This window comes from Hyla sarda, chromosome 3 (assembly GCF_029499605.1).
Source record: "Hyla sarda isolate aHylSar1 chromosome 3, aHylSar1.hap1, whole genome shotgun sequence".
NCBI lineage: Eukaryota > Metazoa > Chordata > Amphibia > Anura > Hylidae > Hyla > Hyla sarda.
Window position 1 is genome coordinate 3,787,956 of NC_079191.1, and position 24,137 is coordinate 3,812,092.

The 24,137-nt window shown below is 47.4% G+C and overlaps 60 non-coding genes across 60 annotated transcripts; 49 read left to right on the forward strand and 11 right to left on the reverse strand.

Moving 5' to 3' along the window:
• The first annotated feature begins 410 nt into the window (after positions 1 to 410).
• On the forward strand, positions 411 to 482 carry TRNAG-UCC (transfer RNA glycine (anticodon UCC)). The gene has a single exon. It is a non-coding gene; the product is annotated as a tRNA-Gly (tRNA).
• Positions 483 to 810: 328 nt separating this feature from the next.
• Positions 811 to 883, forward strand: TRNAA-AGC (transfer RNA alanine (anticodon AGC)). Its single transcript has one exon. It is a non-coding gene; the product is annotated as a tRNA-Ala (tRNA).
• Positions 884 to 975: 92 nt separating this feature from the next.
• Positions 976 to 1,062, forward strand: TRNAY-GUA (transfer RNA tyrosine (anticodon GUA)). Its single transcript is given in 2 exon segments — positions 976 to 1,012; positions 1,027 to 1,062. It is a non-coding gene; the product is annotated as a tRNA-Tyr (tRNA).
• Positions 1,063 to 1,818: 756 nt separating this feature from the next.
• TRNAG-UCC (transfer RNA glycine (anticodon UCC)) lies at positions 1,819 to 1,890 on the forward strand. Its single transcript has one exon. It is a non-coding gene; the product is annotated as a tRNA-Gly (tRNA).
• Positions 1,891 to 2,218: 328 nt separating this feature from the next.
• On the forward strand, positions 2,219 to 2,291 carry TRNAA-AGC (transfer RNA alanine (anticodon AGC)). Its single transcript has one exon. It is a non-coding gene; the product is annotated as a tRNA-Ala (tRNA).
• Positions 2,292 to 2,383: 92 nt separating this feature from the next.
• On the forward strand, positions 2,384 to 2,470 carry TRNAY-GUA (transfer RNA tyrosine (anticodon GUA)). Its single transcript is given in 2 exon segments — positions 2,384 to 2,420; positions 2,435 to 2,470. It is a non-coding gene; the product is annotated as a tRNA-Tyr (tRNA).
• Positions 2,471 to 2,701: 231 nt separating this feature from the next.
• TRNAN-GUU (transfer RNA asparagine (anticodon GUU)) lies at positions 2,702 to 2,775 on the reverse strand. The gene has a single exon. It is a non-coding gene; the product is annotated as a tRNA-Asn (tRNA).
• Positions 2,776 to 3,226: 451 nt separating this feature from the next.
• Positions 3,227 to 3,298, forward strand: TRNAG-UCC (transfer RNA glycine (anticodon UCC)). The gene has a single exon. It is a non-coding gene; the product is annotated as a tRNA-Gly (tRNA).
• A 328-nt stretch (positions 3,299 to 3,626) lies between these two features.
• TRNAA-AGC (transfer RNA alanine (anticodon AGC)) lies at positions 3,627 to 3,699 on the forward strand. The gene has a single exon. It is a non-coding gene; the product is annotated as a tRNA-Ala (tRNA).
• Positions 3,700 to 3,791: 92 nt separating this feature from the next.
• On the forward strand, positions 3,792 to 3,878 carry TRNAY-GUA (transfer RNA tyrosine (anticodon GUA)). Its single transcript is given in 2 exon segments — positions 3,792 to 3,828; positions 3,843 to 3,878. It is a non-coding gene; the product is annotated as a tRNA-Tyr (tRNA).
• A 231-nt stretch (positions 3,879 to 4,109) lies between these two features.
• Positions 4,110 to 4,183, reverse strand: TRNAN-GUU (transfer RNA asparagine (anticodon GUU)). Its single transcript has one exon. It is a non-coding gene; the product is annotated as a tRNA-Asn (tRNA).
• Positions 4,184 to 4,634: 451 nt separating this feature from the next.
• Positions 4,635 to 4,706, forward strand: TRNAG-UCC (transfer RNA glycine (anticodon UCC)). The gene has a single exon. It is a non-coding gene; the product is annotated as a tRNA-Gly (tRNA).
• Positions 4,707 to 5,034: 328 nt separating this feature from the next.
• On the forward strand, positions 5,035 to 5,107 carry TRNAA-AGC (transfer RNA alanine (anticodon AGC)). The gene has a single exon. It is a non-coding gene; the product is annotated as a tRNA-Ala (tRNA).
• Positions 5,108 to 5,199: 92 nt separating this feature from the next.
• On the forward strand, positions 5,200 to 5,286 carry TRNAY-GUA (transfer RNA tyrosine (anticodon GUA)). Its single transcript is given in 2 exon segments — positions 5,200 to 5,236; positions 5,251 to 5,286. It is a non-coding gene; the product is annotated as a tRNA-Tyr (tRNA).
• A 756-nt stretch (positions 5,287 to 6,042) lies between these two features.
• TRNAG-UCC (transfer RNA glycine (anticodon UCC)) lies at positions 6,043 to 6,114 on the forward strand. The gene has a single exon. It is a non-coding gene; the product is annotated as a tRNA-Gly (tRNA).
• A 328-nt stretch (positions 6,115 to 6,442) lies between these two features.
• Positions 6,443 to 6,515, forward strand: TRNAA-AGC (transfer RNA alanine (anticodon AGC)). Its single transcript has one exon. It is a non-coding gene; the product is annotated as a tRNA-Ala (tRNA).
• A 92-nt stretch (positions 6,516 to 6,607) lies between these two features.
• TRNAY-GUA (transfer RNA tyrosine (anticodon GUA)) lies at positions 6,608 to 6,694 on the forward strand. The gene is given in 2 exon segments: positions 6,608 to 6,644; positions 6,659 to 6,694. It is a non-coding gene; the product is annotated as a tRNA-Tyr (tRNA).
• Positions 6,695 to 7,450: 756 nt separating this feature from the next.
• On the forward strand, positions 7,451 to 7,522 carry TRNAG-UCC (transfer RNA glycine (anticodon UCC)). Its single transcript has one exon. It is a non-coding gene; the product is annotated as a tRNA-Gly (tRNA).
• A 328-nt stretch (positions 7,523 to 7,850) lies between these two features.
• Positions 7,851 to 7,923, forward strand: TRNAA-AGC (transfer RNA alanine (anticodon AGC)). Its single transcript has one exon. It is a non-coding gene; the product is annotated as a tRNA-Ala (tRNA).
• Positions 7,924 to 8,333: 410 nt separating this feature from the next.
• Positions 8,334 to 8,407, reverse strand: TRNAN-GUU (transfer RNA asparagine (anticodon GUU)). Its single transcript has one exon. It is a non-coding gene; the product is annotated as a tRNA-Asn (tRNA).
• Positions 8,408 to 8,858: 451 nt separating this feature from the next.
• Positions 8,859 to 8,930, forward strand: TRNAG-UCC (transfer RNA glycine (anticodon UCC)). Its single transcript has one exon. It is a non-coding gene; the product is annotated as a tRNA-Gly (tRNA).
• A 328-nt stretch (positions 8,931 to 9,258) lies between these two features.
• TRNAA-AGC (transfer RNA alanine (anticodon AGC)) lies at positions 9,259 to 9,331 on the forward strand. The gene has a single exon. It is a non-coding gene; the product is annotated as a tRNA-Ala (tRNA).
• A 92-nt stretch (positions 9,332 to 9,423) lies between these two features.
• Positions 9,424 to 9,510, forward strand: TRNAY-GUA (transfer RNA tyrosine (anticodon GUA)). Its single transcript is given in 2 exon segments — positions 9,424 to 9,460; positions 9,475 to 9,510. It is a non-coding gene; the product is annotated as a tRNA-Tyr (tRNA).
• A 231-nt stretch (positions 9,511 to 9,741) lies between these two features.
• On the reverse strand, positions 9,742 to 9,815 carry TRNAN-GUU (transfer RNA asparagine (anticodon GUU)). Its single transcript has one exon. It is a non-coding gene; the product is annotated as a tRNA-Asn (tRNA).
• A 451-nt stretch (positions 9,816 to 10,266) lies between these two features.
• Positions 10,267 to 10,338, forward strand: TRNAG-UCC (transfer RNA glycine (anticodon UCC)). The gene has a single exon. It is a non-coding gene; the product is annotated as a tRNA-Gly (tRNA).
• Positions 10,339 to 10,666: 328 nt separating this feature from the next.
• On the forward strand, positions 10,667 to 10,739 carry TRNAA-AGC (transfer RNA alanine (anticodon AGC)). Its single transcript has one exon. It is a non-coding gene; the product is annotated as a tRNA-Ala (tRNA).
• A 92-nt stretch (positions 10,740 to 10,831) lies between these two features.
• On the forward strand, positions 10,832 to 10,918 carry TRNAY-GUA (transfer RNA tyrosine (anticodon GUA)). The gene is given in 2 exon segments: positions 10,832 to 10,868; positions 10,883 to 10,918. It is a non-coding gene; the product is annotated as a tRNA-Tyr (tRNA).
• Positions 10,919 to 11,674: 756 nt separating this feature from the next.
• On the forward strand, positions 11,675 to 11,746 carry TRNAG-UCC (transfer RNA glycine (anticodon UCC)). Its single transcript has one exon. It is a non-coding gene; the product is annotated as a tRNA-Gly (tRNA).
• Positions 11,747 to 12,074: 328 nt separating this feature from the next.
• TRNAA-AGC (transfer RNA alanine (anticodon AGC)) lies at positions 12,075 to 12,147 on the forward strand. The gene has a single exon. It is a non-coding gene; the product is annotated as a tRNA-Ala (tRNA).
• Positions 12,148 to 12,239: 92 nt separating this feature from the next.
• TRNAY-GUA (transfer RNA tyrosine (anticodon GUA)) lies at positions 12,240 to 12,326 on the forward strand. Its single transcript is given in 2 exon segments — positions 12,240 to 12,276; positions 12,291 to 12,326. It is a non-coding gene; the product is annotated as a tRNA-Tyr (tRNA).
• Positions 12,327 to 12,557: 231 nt separating this feature from the next.
• Positions 12,558 to 12,631, reverse strand: TRNAN-GUU (transfer RNA asparagine (anticodon GUU)). The gene has a single exon. It is a non-coding gene; the product is annotated as a tRNA-Asn (tRNA).
• A 451-nt stretch (positions 12,632 to 13,082) lies between these two features.
• TRNAG-UCC (transfer RNA glycine (anticodon UCC)) lies at positions 13,083 to 13,154 on the forward strand. Its single transcript has one exon. It is a non-coding gene; the product is annotated as a tRNA-Gly (tRNA).
• A 328-nt stretch (positions 13,155 to 13,482) lies between these two features.
• TRNAA-AGC (transfer RNA alanine (anticodon AGC)) lies at positions 13,483 to 13,555 on the forward strand. Its single transcript has one exon. It is a non-coding gene; the product is annotated as a tRNA-Ala (tRNA).
• Positions 13,556 to 13,647: 92 nt separating this feature from the next.
• Positions 13,648 to 13,734, forward strand: TRNAY-GUA (transfer RNA tyrosine (anticodon GUA)). The gene is given in 2 exon segments: positions 13,648 to 13,684; positions 13,699 to 13,734. It is a non-coding gene; the product is annotated as a tRNA-Tyr (tRNA).
• Positions 13,735 to 14,222: 488 nt separating this feature from the next.
• On the forward strand, positions 14,223 to 14,294 carry TRNAT-CGU (transfer RNA threonine (anticodon CGU)). The gene has a single exon. It is a non-coding gene; the product is annotated as a tRNA-Thr (tRNA).
• Positions 14,295 to 14,550: 256 nt separating this feature from the next.
• Positions 14,551 to 14,637, forward strand: TRNAY-GUA (transfer RNA tyrosine (anticodon GUA)). The gene is given in 2 exon segments: positions 14,551 to 14,587; positions 14,602 to 14,637. It is a non-coding gene; the product is annotated as a tRNA-Tyr (tRNA).
• A 231-nt stretch (positions 14,638 to 14,868) lies between these two features.
• On the reverse strand, positions 14,869 to 14,942 carry TRNAN-GUU (transfer RNA asparagine (anticodon GUU)). Its single transcript has one exon. It is a non-coding gene; the product is annotated as a tRNA-Asn (tRNA).
• A 451-nt stretch (positions 14,943 to 15,393) lies between these two features.
• TRNAG-UCC (transfer RNA glycine (anticodon UCC)) lies at positions 15,394 to 15,465 on the forward strand. Its single transcript has one exon. It is a non-coding gene; the product is annotated as a tRNA-Gly (tRNA).
• Positions 15,466 to 15,792: 327 nt separating this feature from the next.
• Positions 15,793 to 15,865, forward strand: TRNAA-AGC (transfer RNA alanine (anticodon AGC)). Its single transcript has one exon. It is a non-coding gene; the product is annotated as a tRNA-Ala (tRNA).
• Positions 15,866 to 15,957: 92 nt separating this feature from the next.
• On the forward strand, positions 15,958 to 16,044 carry TRNAY-GUA (transfer RNA tyrosine (anticodon GUA)). The gene is given in 2 exon segments: positions 15,958 to 15,994; positions 16,009 to 16,044. It is a non-coding gene; the product is annotated as a tRNA-Tyr (tRNA).
• An 816-nt stretch (positions 16,045 to 16,860) lies between these two features.
• TRNAY-GUA (transfer RNA tyrosine (anticodon GUA)) lies at positions 16,861 to 16,947 on the forward strand. Its single transcript is given in 2 exon segments — positions 16,861 to 16,897; positions 16,912 to 16,947. It is a non-coding gene; the product is annotated as a tRNA-Tyr (tRNA).
• Positions 16,948 to 17,178: 231 nt separating this feature from the next.
• TRNAN-GUU (transfer RNA asparagine (anticodon GUU)) lies at positions 17,179 to 17,252 on the reverse strand. The gene has a single exon. It is a non-coding gene; the product is annotated as a tRNA-Asn (tRNA).
• Positions 17,253 to 17,703: 451 nt separating this feature from the next.
• On the forward strand, positions 17,704 to 17,775 carry TRNAG-UCC (transfer RNA glycine (anticodon UCC)). The gene has a single exon. It is a non-coding gene; the product is annotated as a tRNA-Gly (tRNA).
• Positions 17,776 to 18,111: 336 nt separating this feature from the next.
• Positions 18,112 to 18,184, forward strand: TRNAA-AGC (transfer RNA alanine (anticodon AGC)). The gene has a single exon. It is a non-coding gene; the product is annotated as a tRNA-Ala (tRNA).
• A 92-nt stretch (positions 18,185 to 18,276) lies between these two features.
• TRNAY-GUA (transfer RNA tyrosine (anticodon GUA)) lies at positions 18,277 to 18,363 on the forward strand. The gene is given in 2 exon segments: positions 18,277 to 18,313; positions 18,328 to 18,363. It is a non-coding gene; the product is annotated as a tRNA-Tyr (tRNA).
• Positions 18,364 to 18,805: 442 nt separating this feature from the next.
• Positions 18,806 to 18,892, forward strand: TRNAY-GUA (transfer RNA tyrosine (anticodon GUA)). Its single transcript is given in 2 exon segments — positions 18,806 to 18,842; positions 18,857 to 18,892. It is a non-coding gene; the product is annotated as a tRNA-Tyr (tRNA).
• Positions 18,893 to 19,123: 231 nt separating this feature from the next.
• On the reverse strand, positions 19,124 to 19,197 carry TRNAN-GUU (transfer RNA asparagine (anticodon GUU)). Its single transcript has one exon. It is a non-coding gene; the product is annotated as a tRNA-Asn (tRNA).
• Positions 19,198 to 19,648: 451 nt separating this feature from the next.
• On the forward strand, positions 19,649 to 19,720 carry TRNAG-UCC (transfer RNA glycine (anticodon UCC)). Its single transcript has one exon. It is a non-coding gene; the product is annotated as a tRNA-Gly (tRNA).
• A 331-nt stretch (positions 19,721 to 20,051) lies between these two features.
• Positions 20,052 to 20,124, forward strand: TRNAA-AGC (transfer RNA alanine (anticodon AGC)). The gene has a single exon. It is a non-coding gene; the product is annotated as a tRNA-Ala (tRNA).
• Positions 20,125 to 20,216: 92 nt separating this feature from the next.
• TRNAY-GUA (transfer RNA tyrosine (anticodon GUA)) lies at positions 20,217 to 20,303 on the forward strand. The gene is given in 2 exon segments: positions 20,217 to 20,253; positions 20,268 to 20,303. It is a non-coding gene; the product is annotated as a tRNA-Tyr (tRNA).
• Positions 20,304 to 20,745: 442 nt separating this feature from the next.
• On the forward strand, positions 20,746 to 20,832 carry TRNAY-GUA (transfer RNA tyrosine (anticodon GUA)). Its single transcript is given in 2 exon segments — positions 20,746 to 20,782; positions 20,797 to 20,832. It is a non-coding gene; the product is annotated as a tRNA-Tyr (tRNA).
• Positions 20,833 to 21,063: 231 nt separating this feature from the next.
• Positions 21,064 to 21,137, reverse strand: TRNAN-GUU (transfer RNA asparagine (anticodon GUU)). The gene has a single exon. It is a non-coding gene; the product is annotated as a tRNA-Asn (tRNA).
• Positions 21,138 to 21,588: 451 nt separating this feature from the next.
• TRNAG-UCC (transfer RNA glycine (anticodon UCC)) lies at positions 21,589 to 21,660 on the forward strand. The gene has a single exon. It is a non-coding gene; the product is annotated as a tRNA-Gly (tRNA).
• A 331-nt stretch (positions 21,661 to 21,991) lies between these two features.
• TRNAA-AGC (transfer RNA alanine (anticodon AGC)) lies at positions 21,992 to 22,064 on the forward strand. The gene has a single exon. It is a non-coding gene; the product is annotated as a tRNA-Ala (tRNA).
• A 92-nt stretch (positions 22,065 to 22,156) lies between these two features.
• Positions 22,157 to 22,243, forward strand: TRNAY-GUA (transfer RNA tyrosine (anticodon GUA)). The gene is given in 2 exon segments: positions 22,157 to 22,193; positions 22,208 to 22,243. It is a non-coding gene; the product is annotated as a tRNA-Tyr (tRNA).
• A 231-nt stretch (positions 22,244 to 22,474) lies between these two features.
• Positions 22,475 to 22,548, reverse strand: TRNAN-GUU (transfer RNA asparagine (anticodon GUU)). Its single transcript has one exon. It is a non-coding gene; the product is annotated as a tRNA-Asn (tRNA).
• A 451-nt stretch (positions 22,549 to 22,999) lies between these two features.
• TRNAG-UCC (transfer RNA glycine (anticodon UCC)) lies at positions 23,000 to 23,071 on the forward strand. The gene has a single exon. It is a non-coding gene; the product is annotated as a tRNA-Gly (tRNA).
• A 337-nt stretch (positions 23,072 to 23,408) lies between these two features.
• On the forward strand, positions 23,409 to 23,481 carry TRNAA-AGC (transfer RNA alanine (anticodon AGC)). The gene has a single exon. It is a non-coding gene; the product is annotated as a tRNA-Ala (tRNA).
• Positions 23,482 to 23,573: 92 nt separating this feature from the next.
• TRNAY-GUA (transfer RNA tyrosine (anticodon GUA)) lies at positions 23,574 to 23,660 on the forward strand. Its single transcript is given in 2 exon segments — positions 23,574 to 23,610; positions 23,625 to 23,660. It is a non-coding gene; the product is annotated as a tRNA-Tyr (tRNA).
• A 231-nt stretch (positions 23,661 to 23,891) lies between these two features.
• Positions 23,892 to 23,965, reverse strand: TRNAN-GUU (transfer RNA asparagine (anticodon GUU)). Its single transcript has one exon. It is a non-coding gene; the product is annotated as a tRNA-Asn (tRNA).
• Between the last annotated feature and the right edge of the window lie 172 nt (positions 23,966 to 24,137).

A 24,137-nucleotide genomic window follows, 5' to 3' on the forward strand; every position in this document is an offset into this window, starting at 1 on the left:
AAATGCTGGTCTCCAGGTGGACTTCAGCCCATAACAATCGGCTTTTAAGCTAAACTTGCTGAAACGGCAGAGACCGCCTTCCCGCTAGCAGCTTGACAGGAACCAGAGGGTAGTTATGCTTCTCATCTCCTTTACAGACAGAAGCAGAGTGGCGCAGCGGAAGCGTGCTGGGCCCATAACCCAGAGGTCGATGGATCGAAACCATCCTCTGCTAAGCAATCAATTTTACTGTTTCCACCATTGTAATTGAGGCAAGTTCGTTTCTAGGCCAACGCATTGTTCCTCTTCTTTGGAGGTGTTTTAAGGTCTTTGTGAACGAATTTTGCTCTTCATGATAGCAGAAGTAGTCAGTCTAAGCCATGCGAATCACAGACGTCACCGACATCACCGACATCACAGCTGTCAAAGAAGTGTTGGTGGTATAGTGGTAAGCATAGCTGCCTTCCAAGCAGTTGACCCGGGTTCGATTCCCGGCCAACGCATTTCTTTCAAGGTTTTGTCACCTGTCTCCTATGCTTGCTCTTTCATGGTAAAAAATTTTGCAGCTAGAAGCACCCTTTCAGCTCCTTACATTACAATGCTCCTCCCATTACAATGCTCCTCCCAAAAGGGTCCCATGGCTCTAGAGCCTCATCTGCTACATAACAACTTTCTTGTCCTAAGTATTAAGCCACGCGAAGCTCTGTAAACATCCCAGTCTTAGTCTTCTAATGTCAAAAATATTTTGACACTTAAAAAAAAAAAAAAAAGTTTCAAACAGTTACAGAGATTGATCAGTGGATTGCGTGGCTAAATGCGTGGGTCAGACATGGGGGATTAGCTCAAATGGTAGAGCGCTCGCTTAGCATGCGAGAGGTAGCGGGATCGATGCCCGCATCCTCCAAAAACTTTTTGACTTTTTCAAATATCTTTTTAGCTAATGCTCATGGCACTCTTAGCCAAGCCAAAGAGTTGCACACACCCAGCTTTGCCAATCCTTCGATAGCTCAGCTGGTAGAGCGGAGGACTGTAGTAGAACAATCGGCAATCCTTAGGTCGCTGGTTCGATTCCGGCTCGAAGGACATTTTTTTGGGGGGTATGTTTTCATTTGGGATGTTTCAAGATGCTGAAAAACACACACTTCCGCTGACCCCTGCTCTTAACACTAGAAACACCCTTTCCAGAGAGGTCTCCCGTCAACATTGGGACTTTAAAACAGGCACAGAGACCAAGCTTTCAGTTGAGAGCACATCTAAGGCTCGCCAAAGAACAACCTTTAGCTGTGACGTGCAACCAAATCAAAAAGGGGACCTCGTCCCTGGGTGGGCTTGAACCACCAACCTTTCGGTTAACAGCAGAACGCGCTAACCGATTGCGCCACAGAGACAACAGTGCTGCATGCTCGTGACTAGGCACAAGCGAAAACCCAAATGCTGGTCTCCAGGTGGACTTCAGCCCATAACAATCGGCTTTTAAGCTAAACTTGCTGAATCGGCAGAGACCGCCTTCCCGCTAGCAGCTTGACAGGAACCAGAGGGTAGTTATGCTTCTCATCTCATTTACAGACAGAAGCAGAGTGGCGCAGCGGAAGCGTGCTGGGCCCATAACCCAGAGGTCGATGGATCGAAACCATCCTCTGCTAAGCAATCAATTTTACTGTTTCCACCATTGTAATTGAGGCAAGTTCGTTTCTAGGCCAACGCATTGTTCCTCTTCTTTGGAGGTGTTTTAAGGTCTTTGTGAACGAATTTTGCTCTTCATGATAGCAGAAGTAGTCAGTCTAAGCCATGCGAATCACAGACGTCACCGACATCACCGACATCACAGCTGTCAAAGAAGCGTTGGTGGTATAGTGGTAAGCATAGCTGCCTTCCAAGCAGTTGACCCGGGTTCGATTCCCGGCCAATGCATTTCTTTCAAGGTTTTGTCACCTGTCTCCTATGCTTGCTCTTTCATGGTAAAAAATTTTGCAGCTAGAAGCACCCTTTCAGCTCCTTACATTACAATGCTCCTCCCATTACAATGCTCCTCCCAAAAGGGTCCCATGGCTCTAGAGCCTCATCTGCTACATAACAACTTTCTTGTCCTAAGTATTAAGCCACGCGAAGCTCTGTAAACATCCCAGTCTTAGTCTTCTAATGTCAAAAATATTTTGACACTTAAAAAAAAAAAAAAAAGTTTCAAACAGTTACAGAGATTGATCAGTGGATTGCGTGGCTAAATGCGTGGGTCAGACATGGGGGATTAGCTCAAATGGTAGAGCGCTCGCTTAGCATGCGAGAGGTAGCGGGATCGATGCCCGCATCCTCCAAAAACTTTTTGACTTTTTCAAACATCTTTTTAGCTAATGCTCATGGCACTCTTAGCCAAGCCAAAGAGTTGCACACACCCAGCTTTGCCAATCCTTCGATAGCTCAGCTGGTAGAGCGGAGGACTGTAGTAGAACAATCGGCAATCCTTAGGTCGCTGGTTCGATTCCGGCTCGAAGGACATTTTTTTGGGGGGTATGTTTTCATTTGGGATGTTTCAAGATGCTGAAAAACACACACTTCCGCTGACCCCTGCTCTTAACACTAGAAACACCCTTTCCAGAGAGGTCTCCTGTCAACATTGGGACTTAAAAACAGGCACAGAGACCAAGCTTTCAGTTGAGAGCACATCTAAGGCTCGCCAAAGAACCACCTTTAGCTGTGACGTGCAACCAAATCAAAAAGGGGACCTCGTCCCTGGGTGGGCTTGAACCACCAACCTTTCGGTTAACAGCCGAACGCGCTAACCGATTGCGCCACAGAGACAACAGTGCTGCATGCTCGTGACTAGGCACAAGCGAAAACCCAAATGCTGGTCTCCAGGTGGACTTCAGCCCATAACAATCGGCTTTTAAGCTAAACTTGCTGAAACGGCAGAGACCGCCTTCCCACTAGCAGCTTGACAGGAACCAGAGGGTAGTTATGCTTCTCATCTCCTTTACAGACAGAAGCAGAGTGGCGCAGCGGAAGCGTGCTGGGCCCATAACCCAGAGGTCGATGGATCGAAACCATCCTCTGCTAAGCAATCAATTTTACTGTTTCCACCATTGTAATTGAGGCAAGTTCGTTTCTAGGCCAACGCATTGTTCCTCTTCTTTGGAGGTGTTTTAAGGTCTTTGTGAACGAATTTTGCTCTTCATGATAGCAGAAGTAGTCAGTCTAAGCCATGCGAATCACAGACGTCACCGACATCACCGACATCACAGCTGTCAAAGAAGCGTTGGTGGTATAGTGGTAAGCATAGCTGCCTTCCAAGCAGTTGACCCGGGTTCGATTCCCGGCCAACGCATTTCTTTCAAGGTTTTGTCACCTGTCTCCTATGCTTGCTCTTTCATGGTAAAAAATTTTGCAGCTAGAAGCACCCTTTCAGCTCCTTACATTACAATGCTCCTCCCATTACAATGCTCCTCCCAAAAGGGTCCCATGGCTCTAGAGCCTCATCTGCTACATAACAACTTTCTTGTCCTAAGTATTAAGCCACGCGAAGCTCTGTAAACATCCCAGTCTTAGTCTTCTAATGTCAAAAATATTTTGACACTTAAAAAAAAAAAAAAAAGTTTCAAACAGTTACAGAGATTGATCAGTGGATTGCGTGGCTAAATGCGTGGGTCAGACATGGGGGATTAGCTCAAATGGTAGAGCGCTCGCTTAGCATGCGAGAGGTAGCGGGATCGATGCCCGCATCCTCCAAAAACTTTTTGACTTTTTCAAACATCTTTTTAGCTAATGCTCATGGCACTCTTAGCCAAGCCAAAGAGTTGCACACACCCAGCTTTGCCAATCCTTCGATAGCTCAGCTGGTAGAGCGGAGGACTGTAGTAGAACAATCGGCAATCCTTAGGTCGCTGGTTCGATTCCGGCTCGAAGGACATTTTTTTGGGGGGTATGTTTTCATTTGGGATGTTTCAAGATGCTGAAAAACACACACTTCCGCTGACCCCTGCTCTTAACACTAGAAACACCCTTTCCAGAGAGGTCTCCCGTCAACATTGGGACTTAAAAACAGGCACAGAGACCAAGCTTTCAGTTGAGAGCACATCTAAGGCTCGCCAAAGAACCACCTTTAGCTGTGACGTGCAACCAAATCAAAAAGGGGACCTCGTCCCTGGGTGGGCTTGAACCACCAACCTTTCGGTTAACAGCCGAACGCGCTAACCGATTGCGCCACAGAGACAACAGTGCTGCATGCTCGTGACTAGGCACAAGCGAAAACCCAAATGCTGGTCTCCAGGTGGACTTCAGCCCATAACAATCGGCTTTTAAGCTAAACTTGCTGAAACGGCAGAGACCGCCTTCCCACTAGCAGCTTGACAGGAACCAGAGGGTAGTTATGCTTCTCATCTCCTTTACAGACAGAAGCAGAGTGGCGCAGCGGAAGCGTGCTGGGCCCATAACCCAGAGGTCGATGGATCGAAACCATCCTCTGCTAAGCAATCAATTTTACTGTTTCCACCATTGTAATTGAGGCAAGTTCGTTTCTAGGCCAACGCATTGTTCCTCTTCTTTGGAGGTGTTTTAAGGTCTTTGTGAACGAATTTTGCTCTTCATGATAGCAGAAGTAGTCAGTCTAAGCCATGCGAATCACAGACGTCACCGACATCACCGACATCACAGCTGTCAAAGAAGCGTTGGTGGTATAGTGGTAAGCATAGCTGCCTTCCAAGCAGTTGACCCGGGTTCGATTCCCGGCCAACGCATTTCTTTCAAGGTTTTGTCACCTGTCTCCTATGCTTGCTCTTTCATGGTAAAAAATTTTGCAGCTAGAAGCACCCTTTCAGCTCCTTACATTACAATGCTCCTCCCATTACAATGCTCCTCCCAAAAGGGTCCCATGGCTCTAGAGCCTCATCTGCTACATAACAACTTTCTTGTCCTAAGTATTAAGCCACGCGAAGCTCTGTAAACATCCCAGTCTTAGTCTTCTAATGTCAAAAATATTTTGACACTTAAAAAAAAAAAAAAAAGTTTCAAACAGTTACAGAGATTGATCAGTGGATTGCGTGGCTAAATGCGTGGGTCAGACATGGGGGATTAGCTCAAATGGTAGAGCGCTCGCTTAGCATGCGAGAGGTAGCGGGATCGATGCCCGCATCCTCCAAAAACTTTTTGACTTTTTCAAACATCTTTTTAGCTAATGCTCATGGCACTCTTAGCCAAGCCAAAGAGTTGCACACACCCAGCTTTGCCAATCCTTCGATAGCTCAGCTGGTAGAGCGGAGGACTGTAGTAGAACAATCGGCAATCCTTAGGTCGCTGGTTCGATTCCGGCTCGAAGGACATTTTTTTGGGGGGTATGTTTTCATTTGGGATGTTTCAAGCTGCTGAAACACACACACTTCCGCTGACCCCTACTCTTAACACTAGAAACACCCTTTCCAGAGAGGTCTCCCGTCAACATTGGGACTTTAAAACAGGCACAGAGACCAAGCTTTCAGTTGAGAGCACATCTAAGGCTCGCCAAAGAACCACCTTTAGCTGTGACGTGCAACCAAATCAAAAAGGGGACCTCGTCCCTGGGTGGGCTTGAACCAACAACCTTTTGGTTAACAGCCGAACGCGCTAACCGATTGCGCCACAGAGACAACGGTGCTGCATGCTCGTGACTAGGCACAAGCGAAAACCCAAATGCTGGTCTCCAGGTGGACTTCAGCCCATAACAATCGGCTTTTAAGCTAAACTTGCTGAAACGGCAGAGACCGCCTTCCCACTAGCAGCTTGACAGGAACCAGAGGGTAGTTATGCTTCTCATCTCCTTTACAGACAGAAGCAGAGTGGCGCAGCGGAAGCGTGCTGGGCCCATAACCCAGAGGTCGATGGATCGAAACCATCCTCTGCTAAGCAATCAATTTTACTGTTTCCACCATTGTAATTGAGGCAAGTTCGTTTCTAGGCCAACGCATTGTTCCTCTTCTTTGGAGGTGTTTTAAGGTCTTTGTGAACGAATTTTGCTCTTCATGATAGCAGAAGTAGTCAGTCTAAGCCATGCGAATCACAGACGTCACCGACATCACCGACATCACAGCTGTCAAAGAAGCGTTGGTGGTATAGTGGTAAGCATAGCTGCCTTCCAAGCAGTTGACCCGGGTTCGATTCCCGGCCAACGCATTTCTTTCAAGGTTTTGTCACCTGTCTCCTATGCTTGCTCTTTCATGGTAAAAAATTTTGCAGCTAGAAGCACCCTTTCAGCTCCTTACATTACAATGCTCCTCCCATTACAATGCTCCTCCCAAAAGGGTCCCATGGCTCTAGAGCCTCATCTGCTACATAACAACTTTCTTGTCCTAAGTATTAAGCCACGCGAAGCTCTGTAAACATCCCAGTCTTAGTCTTCTAATGTCAAAAATATTTTGACACTTAAAAAAAAAAAAAAAAGTTTCAAACAGTTACAGAGATTGATCAGTGGATTGCGTGGCTAAATGCGTGGGTCAGACATGGGGGATTAGCTCAAATGGTAGAGCGCTCGCTTAGCATGCGAGAGGTAGCGGGATCGATGCCCGCATCCTCCAAAAACTTTTTGACTTTTTCAAACATCTTTTTAGCTAATGCTCATGGCACTCTTAGCCAAGCCAAAGAGTTGCACACACCCAGCTTTGCCAATCCTTCGATAGCTCAGCTGGTAGAGCGGAGGACTGTAGTAGAACAATCGGCAATCCTTAGGTCGCTGGTTCGATTCCGGCTCGAAGGACATTTTTTTGGGGGGTATGTTTTCATTTGGGATGTTTCAAGATGCTGAAAAACACACACTTCCGCTGACCCCTGCTCTTAACACTAGAAACACCCTTTCCAGAGAGGTCTCCCGTCAACATTGGGACTTAAAAACAGGCACAGAGACCAAGCTTTCAGTTGAGAGCACATCTAAGGCTCGCCAAAGAACCACCTTTAGCTGTGACGTGCAACCAAATCAAAAAGGGGACCTCGTCCCTGGGTGGGCTTGAACCACCAACCTTTCGGTTAACAGCAGAACGCGCTAACCGATTGCGCCACAGAGACAACAGTGCTGCATGCTCGTGACTAGGCACAAGCGAAAACCCAAATGCTGGTCTCCAGGTGGACTTCAGCCCATAACAATCGGCTTTTAAGCTAAACTTGCTGAATCGGCAGAGACCGCCTTCCCGCTAGCAGCTTGACAGGAACCAGAGGGTAGTTATGCTTCTCATCTCATTTACAGACAGAAGCAGAGTGGCGCAGCGGAAGCGTGCTGGGCCCATAACCCAGAGGTCGATGGATCGAAACCATCCTCTGCTAAGCAATCAATTTTACTGTTTCCACCATTGTAATTGAGGCAAGTTCGTTTCTAGGCCAACGCATTGTTCCTCTTCTTTGGAGGTGTTTTAAGGTCTTTGTGAACGAATTTTGCTCTTCATGATAGCAGAAGTAGTCAGTCTAAGCCATGCGAATCACAGACGTCACCGACATCACCGACATCACAGCTGTCAAAGAAGCGTTGGTGGTATAGTGGTAAGCATAGCTGCCTTCCAAGCAGTTGACCCGGGTTCGATTCCCGGCCAACGCATTTCTTTCAAGGTTTTGTCACCTGTCTCCTATGCTTGCTCTTTCATGGTAAAAAATTTTGCAGCTAGAAGCACCCTTTCAGCTCCTTACATTACAATGCTCCTCCCATTACAATGCTCCTCCCAAAAGGGTCCCATGGCTCTAGAGCCTCATCTGCTACATAACAACTTTCTTGTCCTAAGTATTAAGCCACGCGAAGCTCTGTAAACATCCCAGTCTTAGTCTTCTAATGTCAAAAATATTTTGACACTTAAAAAAAAAAAAAAAAGTTTCAAACAGTTACAGAGATTGATCAGTGGATTGCGTGGCTAAATGCGTGGGTCAGACATGGGGGATTAGCTCAAATGGTAGAGCGCTCGCTTAGCATGCGAGAGGTAGCGGGATCGATGCCCGCATCCTCCAAAAACTTTTTGACTTTTTCAAACATCTTTTTAGCTAATGCTCATGGCACTCTTAGCCAAGCCAAAGAGTTGCACACACCCAGCTTTGCCAATCCTTCGATAGCTCAGCTGGTAGAGCGGAGGACTGTAGTAGAACAATCGGCAAACCTTAGGTCGCTGGTTCGATTCCGGCTCGAAGGACATTTTTTTGGGGGGTATGTTTTCATTTGGGATGTTTCAAGATGCTGAAAAACACACACTTCCGCTGACCCCTGCTCTTAACACTAGAAACACCCTTTCCAGAGAGGTCTCCCGTCAACATTGGGACTTAAAAACAGGCACAGAGACCAAGCTTTCAGTTGAGAGCACATCTAAGGCTCGCCAAAGAACCACCTTTAGCTGTGACGTGCAACCAAATCAAAAAGGGGACCTCGTCCCTGGGTGGGCTTGAACCACCAACCTTTCGGTTAACAGCCGAACGCGCTAACCGATTGCGCCACAGAGACAACAGTGCTGCATGCTCGTGACTAGGCACAAGCGAAAACCCAAATGCTGGTCTCCAGGTGGACTTCAGCCCATAACAATCGGCTTTTAAGCTAAACTTGCTGAAACGGCAGAGACCGCCTTCCCACTAGCAGCTTGACAGGAACCAGAGGGTAGTTATGCTTCTCATCTCCTTTACAGACAGAAGCAGAGTGGCGCAGCGGAAGCGTGCTGGGCCCATAACCCAGAGGTCGATGGATCGAAACCATCCTCTGCTAAGCAATCAATTTTACTGTTTCCACCATTGTAATTGAGGCAAGTTCGTTTCTAGGCCAACGCATTGTTCCTCTTCTTTGGAGGTGTTTTAAGGTCTTTGTGAACGAATTTTGCTCTTCATGATAGCAGAAGTAGTCAGTCTAAGCCATGCGAATCACAGACGTCACCGACATCACCGACATCACAGCTGTCAAAGAAGCGTTGGTGGTATAGTGGTAAGCATAGCTGCCTTCCAAGCAGTTGACCCGGGTTCGATTCCCGGCCAACGCATTTCTTTCAAGGTTTTGTCACCTGTCTCCTATGCTTGCTCTTTCATGGTAAAAAATTTTGCAGCTAGAAGCACCCTTTCAGCTCCTTACATTACAATGCTCCTCCCATTACAATGCTCCTCCCAAAAGGGTCCCATGGCTCTAGAGCCTCATCTGCTACATAACAACTTTCTTGTCCTAAGTATTAAGCCACGCGAAGCTCTGTAAACATCCCAGTCTTAGTCTTCTAATGTCAAAAATATTTTGACACTTAAAAAAAAAAAAAAAAGTTTCAAACAGTTACAGAGATTGATCAGTGGATTGCGTGGCTAAATGCGTGGGTCAGACATGGGGGATTAGCTCAAATGGTAGAGCGCTCGCTTAGCATGCGAGAGGTAGCGGGATCGATGCCCGCATCCTCCAAAAACTTTTTGACTTTTTCAAACATCTTTTTAGCTAATGCTCATGGCACTCTTAGCCAAGCCAAAGAGTTGCACACACCCAGCTTTGCCAATCCTTCGATAGCTCAGCTGGTAGAGCGGAGGACTGTAGTAGAACAATCGGCAATCCTTAGGTCGCTGGTTCGATTCCGGCTCGAAGGACATTTTTTTGGGGGGTATGTTTTCATTTGGGATGTTTCAAGATGCTGAAAAACACACACTTCCGCTGACCCCTGCTCTTAACACTAGAAACACCCTTTCCAGAGAGGTCTCCCGTCAACATTGGGACTTAAAAACAGGCACAGAGACCAAGCTTTCAGTTGAGAGCACATCTAAGGCTCGCCAAAGAACCACCTTTAGCTGTGACGTGCAACCAAATCAAAAAGGGGACCTCGTCCCTGGGTGGGCTTGAACCACCAACCTTTCGGTTAACAGCCGAACGCGCTAACCGATTGCGCCACAGAGACAACAGTGCTGCATGCTCGTGACTAGGCACAAGCGAAAACCCAAATGCTGGTCTCCAGGTGGACTTCAGCCCATAACAATCGGCTTTTAAGCTAAACTTGCTGAAACGGCAGAGACCGCCTTCCCACTAGCAGCTTGACAGGAACCAGAGGGTAGTTATGCTTCTCATCTCCTTTACAGACAGAAGCAGAGTGGCGCAGCGGAAGCGTGCTGGGCCCATAACCCAGAGGTCGATGGATCGAAACCATCCTCTGCTAAGCAATCAATTTTACTGTTTCCACCATTGTAATTGAGGCAAGTTCGTTTCTAGGCCAACGCATTGTTCCTCTTCTTTGGAGGTGTTTTAAGGTCTTTGTGAACGAATTTTGCTCTTCATGATAGCAGAAGTAGTCAGTCTAAGCCATGCGAATCACAGACGTCACCGACATCACCGACATCACAGCTGTCAAAGAAGCGTTGGTGGTATAGTGGTAAGCATAGCTGCCTTCCAAGCAGTTGACCCGGGTTCGATTCCCGGCCAACGCATTTCTTTCAAGGTTTTGTCACCTGTCTCCTATGCTTGCTCTTTCATGGTAAAAAATTTTGCAGCTAGAAGCACCCTTTCAGCTCCTTACATTACAATGCTCCTCCCATTACAATGCTCCTCCCAAAAGGGTCCCATGGCTCTAGAGCCTCATCTGCTACATAACAACTTTCTTGTCCTAAGTATTAAGCCACGCGAAGCTCTGTAAACATCCCAGTCTTAGTCTTCTAATGTCAAAAATATTTTGACACTTAAAAAAAAAAAAAAAAGTTTCAAACAGTTACAGAGATTGATCAGTGGATTGCGTGGCTAAATGCGTGGGTCAGACATGGGGGATTAGCTCAAATGGTAGAGCGCTCGCTTAGCATGCGAGAGGTAGCGGGATCGATGCCCGCATCCTCCAAAAACTTTTTGACTTTTTCAAACATCTTTTTAGCTAATGCTCATGGCACTCTTAGCCAAGCCAAAGAGTTGCACACACCCAGCTTTGCCAATCCTTCGATAGCTCAGCTGGTAGAGCGGAGGACTGTAGTAGAACAATCGGCAATCCTTAGGTCGCTGGTTCGATTCCGGCTCGAAGGACATTTTTTTGGGGGGTATGTTTTCATTTGGGATGTTTCAAGCTGCTGAAACACACACACTTCCGCTGACCCCTACTCTTAACACTAGAAACACCCTTTCCAGAGAGGTCTCCCGTCAACATTGGGACTTTAAAACAGGCACAGAGACCAAGCTTTCAGTTGAGAGCACATCTAAGGCTCGCCAAAGAACCACCTTTAGCTGTGACGTGCAACCAAATCAAAAAGGGGACCTCGTCCCTGGGTGGGCTTGAACCAACAACCTTTTGGTTAACAGCCGAACGCGCTAACCGATTGCGCCACAGAGACAACGGTGCTGCATGCTCGTGACTAGGCACAAGCGAAAACCCAAATGCTGGTCTCCAGGTGGACTTCAGCCCATAACAATCGGCTTTTAAGCTAAACTTGCTGAAACGGCAGAGACCGCCTTCCCACTAGCAGCTTGACAGGAACCAGAGGGTAGTTATGCTTCTCATCTCCTTTACAGACAGAAGCAGAGTGGCGCAGCGGAAGCGTGCTGGGCCCATAACCCAGAGGTCGATGGATCGAAACCATCCTCTGCTAAGCAATCAATTTTACTGTTTCCACCATTGTAATTGAGGCAAGTTCGTTTCTAGGCCAACGCATTGTTCCTCTTCTTTGGAGGTGTTTTAAGGTCTTTGTGAACGAATTTTGCTCTTCATGATAGCAGAAGTAGTCAGTCTAAGCCATGCGAATCACAGACGTCACCGACATCACCGACATCACAGCTGTCAAAGAAGCGTTGGTGGTATAGTGGTAAGCATAGCTGCCTTCCAAGCAGTTGACCCGGGTTCGATTCCCGGCCAACGCATTTCTTTCAAGGTTTTGTCACCTGTCTCCTATGCTTGCTCTTTCATGGTAAAAAATTTTGCAGCTAGAAGCACCCTTTCAGCTCCTTACATTACAATGCTCCTCCCATTACAATGCTCCTCCCAAAAGGGTCCCATGGCTCTAGAGCCTCATCTGCTACATAACAACTTTCTTGTCCTAAGTATTAAGCCACGCGAAGCTCTGTAAACATCCCAGTCTTAGTCTTCTAATGTCAAAAATATTTTGACACTTAAAAAAAAAAAAAAAAGTTTCAAACAGTTACAGAGATTGATCAGTGGATTGCGTGGCTAAATGCGTGGGTCAGACATGGGGGATTAGCTCAAATGGTAGAGCGCTCGCTTAGCATGCGAGAGGTAGCGGGATCGATGCCCGCATCCTCCAAAAACTTTTTGACTTTTTCAAACATCTTTTTAGCTAATGCTCATGGCACTCTTAGCCAAGCCAAAGAGTTGCACACACCCAGCTTTGCCAATCCTTCGATAGCTCAGCTGGTAGAGCGGAGGACTGTAGTAGAACAATCGGCAATCCTTAGGTCGCTGGTTCGATTCCGGCTCGAAGGACATTTTTTTGGGGGGTATGTTTTCATTTGGGATGTTTCAAGATGCTGAAAAACACACACTTCCGCTGACCCCTGCTCTTAACACTAGAAACACCCTTTCCAGAGAGGTCTCCCGTCAACATTGGGACTTAAAAACAGGCACAGAGACCAAGCTTTCAGTTGAGAGCACATCTAAGGCTCGCCAAAGAACCACCTTTAGCTGTGACGTGCAACCAAATCAAAAAGGGGACCTCGTCCCTGGGTGGGCTTGAACCACCAACCTTTCGGTTAACAGCCGAACGCGCTAACCGATTGCGCCACAGAGACAACAGTGCTGCATGCTCGTGACTAGGCACAAGCGAAAACCCAAATGCTGGTCTCCAGGTGGACTTCAGCCCATAACAATCGGCTTTTAAGCTAAACTTGCTGAATCGGCAGAGACCGCCTTCCCGCTAGCAGCTTGACAGGAACCAGAGGGTAGTTATGCTTCTCATCTCATTTACGGACAGAAGCAGAGTGGCGCAGCGGAAGCGTGCTGGGCCCATAACCCAGAGGTCGATGGATCGAAACCATCCTCTGCTAAGCAATCAATTTTACTGTTTCCACCATTGTAATTGAGGCAAGTTCGTTTCTAGGCCAACGCATTGTTCCTCTTCTTTGGAGGTGTTTTAAGGTCTTTGTGAACGAATTTTGCTCTTCATGATAGCAGAAGTAGTCAGTCTAAGCCATGCGAATCACAGACGTCACCGACATCACCGACATCACAGCTGTCAAAGAAGCGTTGGTGGTATAGTGGTAAGCATAGCTGCCTTCCAAGCAGTTGACCCGGGTTCGATTCCCGGCCAACGCATTTCTTTCAAGGTTTTGTCACCTGTCTCCTATGCTTGCTCTTTCATGGTAAAAAATTTTGCAGCTAGAAGCACCCTTTCAGCTCCTTACATTACAATGCTCCTCCCATTACAATGCTCCTCCCAAAAGGGTCCCATGGCTCTAGAGCCTCATCTGCTACATAACAACTTTCTTGTCCTAAGTATTAAGCCACGCGAAGCTCTGTAAACATCCCAGTCTTAGTCTTCTAATGTCAAAAATATTTTGACACTTAAAAAAAAAAAAAAAAGTTTCAAACAGTTACAGAGATTGATCAGTGGATTGCGTGGCTAAATGCGTGGGTCAGACATGGGGGATTAGCTCAAATGGTAGAGCGCTCGCTTAGCATGCGAGAGGTAGCGGGATCGATGCCCGCATCCTCCAAAAACTTTTTGACTTTTTCAAACATCTTTTTAGCTAATGCTCATGGCACTCTTAGCCAAGCCAAAGAGTTGCACACACCCAGCTTTGCCAATCCTTCGATAGCTCAGCTGGTAGAGCGGAGGACTGTAGTAGAACAATCGGCAATCCTTAGGTCGCTGGTTCGATTCCGGCTCGAAGGACATTTTTTTGGGGGGTATGTTTTCATTTGGGATGTTTCAAGCTGCTGAAACACACACACTTCCGCTGACCCCTACTCTTAACACTAGAAACACCCTTTCCAGAGAGGTCTCCCGTCAACATTGGGACTTTAAAACAGGCACAGAGACCAAGCTTTCAGTTGAGAGCACATCTAAGGCTTGCCAAAGAACCACCTTTAGCTGTGACGTGCAACCAAATCAAAAAGGGGACCTCGTCCCTGGGTGGGCTTGAACCACCAACCTTTCGGTTAACAGCAGAACGCGCTAACCGATTGCGCCACAGAGACAACGGTGCTGCATGCTCGTGACTAGGCACAAGCGAAAACCCAAATGCTGGTCTCCAGGTGGACTTCAGCCCATAACAATCGGCTTTTAAGCTAAACTTGCTGAAACGGCAGAGACCGCCTTCCCACTAGCAGCTTGACAGGAACCAGAGGGTAGTTATGCTTCTCATCTCCTTTACAGACAGAAGCAGAGTGGCGCAGCGGAAGCGTGCTGGGCCCGTAACCCAGAGGTCGATGGATCGAAACCATCCTCTGCTAAGCAATCAATTTTACTGTTTCCACCATTGTAATTGAGGCAAGTTCGTTTCTAGGCCAACGCATTGTTCCTCTTCTTTGGAGGTGTTTTAAGGTCTTTGTGAACGAATTTTGCTCTTCATGATAGCAGAAGTAGTCAGTCTAAGCCATGCGAATCACAGACGTCACCGACATCACCGACATCACAGCTGTCAAAGAAGCGTTGGTGGTATAGTGGTTTAGCCAAGCCAAAGAGTTGCACACACCCAGCTTTGCCAATCCTTCGATAGCTCAGCTGGTAGAGCGGAGGACTGTAGTAGAACAATCGGCAATCCTTAGGTCGCTGGTTCGATTCCGGCTCGAAGGACATTTTTTTGGGGGGTATGTTTTCATTTGGGATGTTTCAAGATGCTGAAAAACACACACTTCCGCTGACCCCTGCTCTTAACACTAGAAACACCCTTTCCAGAGAGGTCTCCCGTCAACATTGGGACTTTAAAACAGGCACAGAGACCAAGCTTTCAGTTGAGAGCACATCTAAGGCTCGCCAAAGAACCACCTTTAGCTGTGACGTGCAACCAAATCAAAAAGGGGACCTCGTCCCTGGGTGGGCTTGAACCACCAACCTTTCGGTTAACAGCCGAACGCGCTAACCGATTGCGCCACAGAGACAACAGTGCTGCATGCTCGTGACTAGGCACAAGCGAAAACCCAAATGCTGGTCTCCAGGTGGACTTCAGCCCATAACAATCGGCTTTTAAGCTAAACTTGCTGAATCGGCAGAGACCGCCTTCCCGCTAGCAGCTTGACAGGAACCAGAGGGTAGTTATGCTTCTCATCTCATTTACAGACAGAAGCAGAGTGGCGCAGCGGAAGCGTGCTGGGCCCATAACCCAGAGGTCGATGGATCGAAACCATCCTCTGCTAAGCAATCAATTTTACTGTTTCCACCATTGTAATTGAGGCAAGTTCGTTTCTAGGCCAACGCATTGTTCCTCTTCTTTGGAGGTGTTTTAAGGTCTTTGTGAACGAATTTTGCTCTTCATGATAGCAGAAGTAGTCAGTCTAAGCCATGCGAATCACAGACATCACCGACATCACCGACATCACAGCTGTCAAAGAAGCGTTGGTGGTATAGTGGTAAGCATAGCTGCCTTCCAAGCAGTTGACCCGGGTTCGATTCCCGGCCAACGCATTTCTTTCAAGGTTTTGTCACCTGTCTCCTATGCTTGCTCTTTCATGGTAAAAAATTTTGCAGCTAAAAGCACCCTTTCAGCTCCTTACATTACAATGCTCCTCCCATTACAATGCTCCTCCCAAAAGGGTCCCATGGCTCTAGAGCCTCATCTGCTACATAACAACTTTCTTGTCCTAAGTATTAAGCCACGCGAAGCTCTGTAAACATCCCAGTCTTAGTCTTCTAATGTCAAAAATATTTTGACACTTAAAAAAAAAAAAAAAGTTTCAAACAGTTACAGAGATTGATCAGTGGATTGCGTGGCTAAATGCGTGGGTCAGACATGGGGGATTAGCTCAAATGGTAGAGCGCTCGCTTAGCATGCGAGAGGTAGCGGGATCGATGCCCGCATCCTCCAAAAACTTTTTGACTTTTTCAAACATCTTTTTAGCTAATGCTCATGGCACTCTTAGCCAAGCCAAAGAGTTGCACACACCCAGCTTTGCCAATCCTTCGATAGCTCAGCTGGTAGAGCGGAGGACTGTAGTAGAACAATCGGCAATCCTTAGGTCGCTGGTTCGATTCCGGCTCGAAGGACATTTTTTTGGGGGGTATGTTTTCATTTGGGATGTTTCAAGCTGCTGAAACACACACACTTCCGCTGACCCCTACTCTTAACACTAGAAACACCCTTTCCAGAGAGGTCTCCCGTCAACATTGGGACTTTAAAACAGGCACAGAGACCAAGCTTTCAGTTGAGAGCACATCTAAGGCTCGCCAAAGAACCACCTTTAGCTGTGACGTGCAACCAAATCAAAAAGGGGACCTCGTCCCTGGGTGGGCTTGAACCAACAACCTTTTGGTTAACAGCCGAACGCGCTAACCGATTGCGCCACAGAGACAACGGTGCTGCATGCTCGTGACTAGGCACAAGCGAAAACCCAAATGCTGGTCTCCAGGTGGACTTCAGCCCATAACAATCGGCTTTTAAGCTAAACTTGCTGAAACGGCAGAGACCGCCTTCCCACTAGCAGCTTGACAGGAACCAGAGGGTAGTTATGCTTCTCATCTCCTTTACAGACAGAAGCAGAGTGGCGCAGCGGAAGCGTGCTGGGCCCATAACCCAGAGGTCGATGGATCGAAACCATCCTCTGCTAAGCAATCAATTTTACTGTTTCCACCATTGTAATTGAGGCAAGTTCGTTTCTAGGCCAACGCATTGTTCCTCTTCTTTGGAGGTGTTTTAAGGTCTTTGTGAACGAATTTTGCTCTTCATGATAGCAGAAGTAGTCAGTCTAAGCCATGCGAATCACAGACGTCACCGACATCACCGACATCACAGCTGTCAAAGAAGCGTTGGTGGTATAGTGGTTTAGCCAAGCCAAAGAGTTGCACACACCCAGCTTTGCCAATCCTTCGATAGCTCAGCTGGTAGAGCGGAGGACTGTAGTAGAACAATCGGCAATCCTTAGGTCGCTGGTTCGATTCCGGCTCGAAGGACATTTTTTTGGGGGGTATGTTTTCATTTGGGATGTTTCAAGCTGCTGAAACACACACACTTCCGCTGACCCCTACTCTTAACACTAGAAACACCCTTTCCAGAGAGGTCTCCCGTCAACATTGGGACTTTAAAACAGGCACAGAGACCAAGCTTTCAGTTGAGAGCACATCTAAGGCTCGCCAAAGAACCACCTTTAGCTGTGACGTGCAACCAAATCAAAAAGGGGACCTCGTCCCTGGGTGGGCTTGAACCACCAACCTTTCGGTTAACAGCCGAACGCGCTAACCGATTGCGCCACAGAGACAACGGTGCTGCATGCTCGTGACTAGGCACAAGCGAAAACCCAAATGCTGGTCTCCAGGTGGACTTCAGCCCATAACAATCGGCTTTTAAGCTAAACTTGCTGAAACGGCAGAGACCGCCTTCCCACTAGCAGCTTGACAGGAACCAGAGGGTAGTTATGCTTCTCATCTCCTTTACAGACAGAAGCAGAGTGGCGCAGCGGAAGCGTGCTGGGCCCATAACCCAGAGGTCGATGGATCGAAACCATCCTCTGCTAAGCAATCAATTTTACTGTTTCCACCATTGTAATTGAGGCAAGTTCGTTTCTAGGCCAACGCATTGTTCCTCTTCTTTGGAGGTGTTTTAAGGTCTTTGTGAACGAATTTTGCTCTTCATGATAGCAGAAGTAGTCAGTCTAAGCCATGCGAATCACAGACGTCACCGACATCACCGACATCACAGCTGTCACAGAAGCGTTGGTGGTATAGTGGTAAGCATAGCTGCCTTCCAAGCAGTTGACCCGGGTTCGATTCCCGGCCAATGCATTTCTTTCAAGGTTTTGTCACCTGTCTCCTATGCTTGCTCTTTCATGGTAAAAAATTTTGCAGCTAGAAGCACCCTTTCAGCTCCTTACATTACAATGCTCCTCCCATTACAATGCTCCTCCCAAAAGGGTCCCATGGCTCTAGAGCCTCATCTGCTACATAACAACTTTCTTGTCCTAAGTATTAAGCCACGCGAAGCTCTGTAAACATCCCAGTCTTAGTCTTCTAATGTCAAAAATATTTTGACACTTAAAAAAAAAAAAAAAAAAAAGAAAGTTTCAAACAGTTACAGAGATTGATCAGTGGATTGCGTGGCTAAATGCGTGGGTCAGACATGGGGGATTAGCTCAAATGGTAGAGCGCTCGCTTAGCATGCGAGAGGTAGCGGGATCGATGCCCGCATCCTCCAAAAACTTTTTGACTTTTTCAAACATCTTTTTAGCTAATGCTCATGGCACTCTTAGCCAAGCCAAAGAGTTGCACACACCCAGCTTTGCCAATCCTTCGATAGCTCAGCTGGTAGAGCGGAGGACTGTAGTAGAACAATCGGCAATCCTTAGGTCGCTGGTTCGATTCCGGCTCGAAGGACATTTTTTTGGGGGGTATGTTTTCATTTGGGATGTTTCAAGCTGCTGAAACACACACACTTCCGCTGACCCCTACTCTTAACACTAGAAACACCCTTTCCAGAGAGGTCTCCCGTCAACATTGGGACTTTAGCTGTGACGTGCAACCAAATCAAAAAGGGCACCTCGTCCCTGGGTGGGCTTGAACCACCAACCTTTCGGTTAACAGCCGAACACGCTAACCGATTGCGCCACAGAGACAACGGTGCTGCATGCTCGTGACTAGGCACAAGCGAAAACCCAAATGCTGGAATCGAACCCGGGTCAACTGCTTGGAAGGCAGCTATGCTTACCACTATACCACCAACGCTTCTTTGACAGCTGTGATGTCGGTGATCTTTTTAGCTAATGCTCATGGCACTCTTAGCCAAGCCAAAGAGTTGCACACACCCAGCTTTGCCAATCCTTCGATAGCTCAGCTGGTAGAGCGGAGGACTGTAGTAGAACAATCGGCAATCCTTAGGTCGCTGGTTCGATTCCGGCTCGAAGGACATTTTTTTGGGGGGTATGTTTTCATTTGGGATGTTTCAAGCTGCTGAAACACACACACTTCCGCTGACCCCTACTCTTAACACTAGAAACACCCTTTCCAGAGAGGTCTCCCGTCAACATTGGGACTTTAAAACAGGCACAGAGACCAAGCTTTCAGTTGAGAGCACATCTAAGGCTTGCCAAAGAACCACCTTTAGCTGTGACGTGCAACCAAATCAAAAAGGGGACCTCGTCCCTGGGTGGGCTTGAACCACCAACCTTTCGGTTAACAGCCGAACGCGCTAACCGATTGCGCCACAGAGACAACGGTGCTGCATGCTCGTGACTAGGCACAAGCGAAAACCCAAATGCTGGTCTCCAGGTGGACTTCAGCCCATAACAATCGGCTTTTAAGCTAAACTTGCTGAAACGGCAGAGACCGCCTTCCCGCTAGCAGCTTGACAGGAACCAGAGGGTAGTTATGCTTCTCATCTCCTTTACAGACAGAAGCAGAGTGGCGCAGCGGAAGCGTGCTGGCCCCATAACCCAGAGGTCGATTGATCGAAACCATCCTCTGCTAAGCAATCAATTTTACTGTTTCCACCATTGTAATTGAGGCAAGTTCGTTTCTAGGCCAACGCATTGTTCCTCTTCTTTGGAGGTGTTTTAAGGTCTTTGTGAACGAATTTTGCTCTTCATGATAGCAGAAGTAGTCAGTCTAAGCCATGCGAATCACAGACGTCACCGACATCACCGACATCACAGCTGTCAAAGAAGCGTTGGTGGTATAGTGGTAAGCATAGCTGCCTTCCAAGCAGTTGACCTGGGTTCGATTCCCGGCCAACGCATTTCTTTCAAGGTTTTGTCACCTGTCTCCTATGCTTGCTCTTTCATGGTAAAAAATTTTGCAGCTAGAAGCACCCTTTCAGCTCCTTACATTACAATGCTCCTCCCATTACAATGCTCCTCCCAAAAGGGTCCCATGGCTCTAGAGCCTCATCTGCTACATAACAACTTTCTTGTCCTAAGTATTAAGCCACGCGAAGCTCTGTAAACATCCCAGTCTTAGTCTTCTAATGTCAAAAATATTTTGACACTTAAAAAAAAAAAAAAAAAAAGTTTCAAACAGTTACAGAGATTGATCAGTGGATTGCGTGGCTAAATGCGTGGGTCAGACATGGGGGATTAGCTCAAATGGTAGAGCGCTCGCTTAGCATGCGAGAGGTAGCGGGATCGATGCCCGCATCCTCCAAAAACTTTTTGACTTTTTCAAACATCTTTTTAGCTAATGCTCATGGCACTCTTAGCCAAGCCAAAGAGTTGCACACACCCAGCTTTGCCAATCCTTCGATAGCTCAGCTGGTAGAGCGGAGGACTGTAGTAGAACAATCGGCAATCCTTAGGTCGCTGGTTCGATTCCGGCTCGAAGGACATTTTTTTGGGGGGTATGTTTTCATTTGGGATGTTTCAAGCTGCTGAAACACACACACTTCCGCTGACCCCTACTCTTAACACTAGAAACACCCTTTCCAGAGAGGTCTCCCGTCAACATTGGGACTTTAGCTGTGACGTGCAACCAAATCAAAAAGGGCACCTCGTCCCTGGGTGGGCTTGAACCACCAACCTTTCGGTTAACAGCCGAACACGCTAACCGATTGCGCCACAGAGACAACGGTGCTGCATGCTCGTGACTAGGCACAAGCGAAAACCCAAATGCTGGAATCGAACCCGGGTCAACTGCTTGGAAGGCAGCTATGCTTACCACTATACCACCAACGCTTCTTTGACAGCTGTGATGTCGGTGATCTTTTTAGCTAATGCTCATGGCACTCTTAGCCAAGCCAAAGAGTTGCACACACCCAGCTTTGCCAATCCTTCGATAGCTCAGCTGGTAGAGCGGAGGACTGTAGTAGAACAATCGGCAATCCTTAGGTCGCTGGTTCGATTCCGGCTCGAAGGACATTTTTTTGGGGGGTATGTTTTCATTTGGGATGTTTCAAGCTGCTGAAACACACACACTTCCGCTGACCCCTACTCTTAACACTAGAAACACCCTTTCCAGAGAGGTCTCCCGTCAACATTGGGACTTTAAAACAGGCACAGAGACCAAGCTTTCAGTTGAGAGCACATCTAAGGCTTGCCAAAGAACCACCTTTAGCTGTGACGTGCAACCAAATCAAAAAGGGGACCTCGTCCCTGGGTGGGCTTGAACCACCAACCTTTCGGTTAACAGCCGAACGCGCTAACCGATTGCGCCACAGAGACAACGGTGCTGCATGCTCGTGACTAGGCACAAGCGAAAACCCAAATGCTGGTCTCCAGGTGGACTTCAGCCCATAACAATCGGCTTTTAAGCTAAACTTGCTGAAACGGCAGAGACCGCCTTCCCGCTAGCAGCTTGACAGGAACCAGAGGGTAGTTATGCTTCTCATCTCCTTTACAGACAGAAGCAGAGTGGCGCAGCGGAAGCGTGCTGGCCCCATAACCCAGAGGTCGATTGATCGAAACCATCCTCTGCTAAGCAATCAATTTTACTGTTTCCACCATTGTAATTGAGGCAAGTTCGTTTCTAGGCCAACGCATTGTTCCTCTTCTTTGGAGGTGTTTTAAGGTCTTTGTGAACGAATTTTGCTCTTCATGATAGCAGAAGTAGTCAGTCTAAGCCATGCGAATCACAGACGTCACCGACATCACCGACATCACAGCTGTCAAAGAAGCGTTGGTGGTATAGTGGTAAGCATAGCTGCCTTCCAAGCAGTTGACCTGGGTTCGATTCCCGGCCAACGCATTTCTTTCAAGGTTTTGTCACCTGTCTCCTATGCTTGCTCTTTCATGGTAAAAAATTTTGCAGCTAGAAGCACCCTTTCAGCTCCTTACATTACAATGCTCCTCCCATTACAATGCTCCTCCCAAAAGGGTCCCATGGCTCTAGAGCCTCATCTGCTACATAACAACTTTCTTGTCCTAAGTATTAAGCCACGCGAAGCTCTGTAAACATCCCAGTCTTAGTCTTCTAATGTCAAAAATATTTTGACACTTAAAAAAAAAAAAAAAAAAAGTTTCAAACAGTTACAGAGATTGATCAGTGGATTGCGTGGCTAAATGCGTGGGTCAGACATGGGGGATTAGCTCAAATGGTAGAGCGCTCGCTTAGCATGCGAGAGGTAGCGGGATCGATGCCCGCATCCTCCAAAAACTTTTTGACTTTTTCAAACATCTTTTTAGCTAATGCTCATGGCACTCTTAGCCAAGCCAAAGAGTTGCACACACCCAGCTTTGCCAATCCTTCGATAGCTCAGCTGGTAGAGCGGAGGACTGTAGTAGAACAATCGGCAATCCTTAGGTCGCTGGTTCGATTCCGGCTCGAAGGAAATTTTTTTGGGGGGTATGTTTTCATTTGGGATGTTTCAAGCTGCTGAAACACACACACTTCCGCTGACCCCTACTCTTAACACTAGAAACACCCTTTCCAGAGAGGTCTCCCGTCAACATTGGGACTTTAAAACAGGCACAGAGACCAAGCTTTCAGTTGAGAGCACATCTAAGGCTCGCCAAAGAACCACCTTTAGCTGTGACGTGCAACCAAATCAAAAAGGGGACCTCGTCCCTGGGTGGGCTTGAACCACCAACCTTTCGGTTAACAGCCGAACGCGCTAACCGATTGCGCCACAGAGACAACGGTGCTGCATGCTCGTGACTAGGCACAAGCGAAAACCCAAATGCTGGTCTCCAGGTGGACTTCAGCCCATAACAATCGGCTTTTAAGCTAAACTTGCTGAAACGGCAGAGACCGCCTTCCCACTAGCAGCTTGACAGGAACCAGAGGGTAGTTATGCTTCTCATCTCCTTTACAGACAGAAGCAGAGTGGCGCAGCGGAAGCGTGCTGGGCCCATAACCCAGAGGTCGATGGATCGAAACCATCCTCTGCTAAGCAATCAATTTTACTGTTTCCACCATTGTAATTGAGGCAAGTTCGTTTCTAGGCCAACGCATTGTTCCTCTTCTTTGGAGGTGTTTTAAGGTCTTTGTGAACGAATTTTGCTCTTCATGATAGCAGAAGTAGTCAGTCTAAGCCATGCGAATCACAGACGTCACCGACATCACCGACATCACAGCTGTCAAAGAAGCGTTGGTGGTATAGTGGTAAGCATAGCTGCCTTCCAAGCAGTTGACCCGGGTTTGATTCCCGGCCAACGCATTTCTTTCAAGGTTTTGTCACCTGTCTCCTATGCTTGCTCTTTCATGGTAAAAAATTTTGCAGCTAGAAGCACCCTTTCAGCTCCTTACATTACAATGCTCCTCCCATTACAATGCTCCTCCCAAAAGGGTCCCATGGCTCTAGAGCCTCATCTGCTACATAACAACTTTCTTGTCCTAAGTATTAAGCCACGCGAAGCTCTGTAAACATCCCAGTCTTAGTCTTCTAATGTCAAAAATATTTTGACACTTAAAAAAAAAAAAAAAAAAAAAAAAAGTTTCAAACAGTTACAGAGATTGATCAGTGGATTGCGTGGCTAAATGCGTGGGTCAGACATGGGGGATTAGCTCAAATGGTAGAGCGCTCGCTTAGCATGCGAGAGGTAGCGGGATCGATGCCCGCATCCTCCAAAAACTTTTTGACTTTTTCAAACATCTTTTTAGCTAATGCTCATGGCACTCTTAGCCAAGCCAAAGAGTTGCACACACCCAGCTTTGCCAATCCTTCGATAGCTCAGCTGGTAGAGCGGAGGACTGTAGTAGAACAATCGGCAATCCTTAGGTCGCTGGTTCGATTCCGGCTCGAAGGACATTTTTTTGGGGGGTATGTTTTCATTTGGGATGTTTCAAGCTGCTGAAACACACACACTTCCGCTGACCCCTACTCTTAACACTAGAAACACCCTTTCCAGAGAGGTCTCCCGTCAACATTGGGACTTTAAAACAGGCACAGAGACCAAGCTTTCAGTTGAGAGCACATCTAAGGCTCGCCAAAGAACCACCTTTAGCTGTGACGTGCAACCAAATCAAAAACGGGACCTCGTCCCTGGGTGGGCTTGAACCACCAACCTTTCGGTTAACAGCCGAACGCGCTAACCGATTGCGCCACAGAGACAACGGTGCTGCATGCTTGTGACTAGGCACAAGCGAAAACCCAAATGCTGGTCTCCAGGTGGACTTCAGCCCATAACAATCGGCTTTTAAGCTAAACTTGCTGAAACGGCAGAGACCGCCTTCCCGCTAGCAGCTTGACAGGAACCAGAGGGTAGTTATGCTTCTCATCTCCT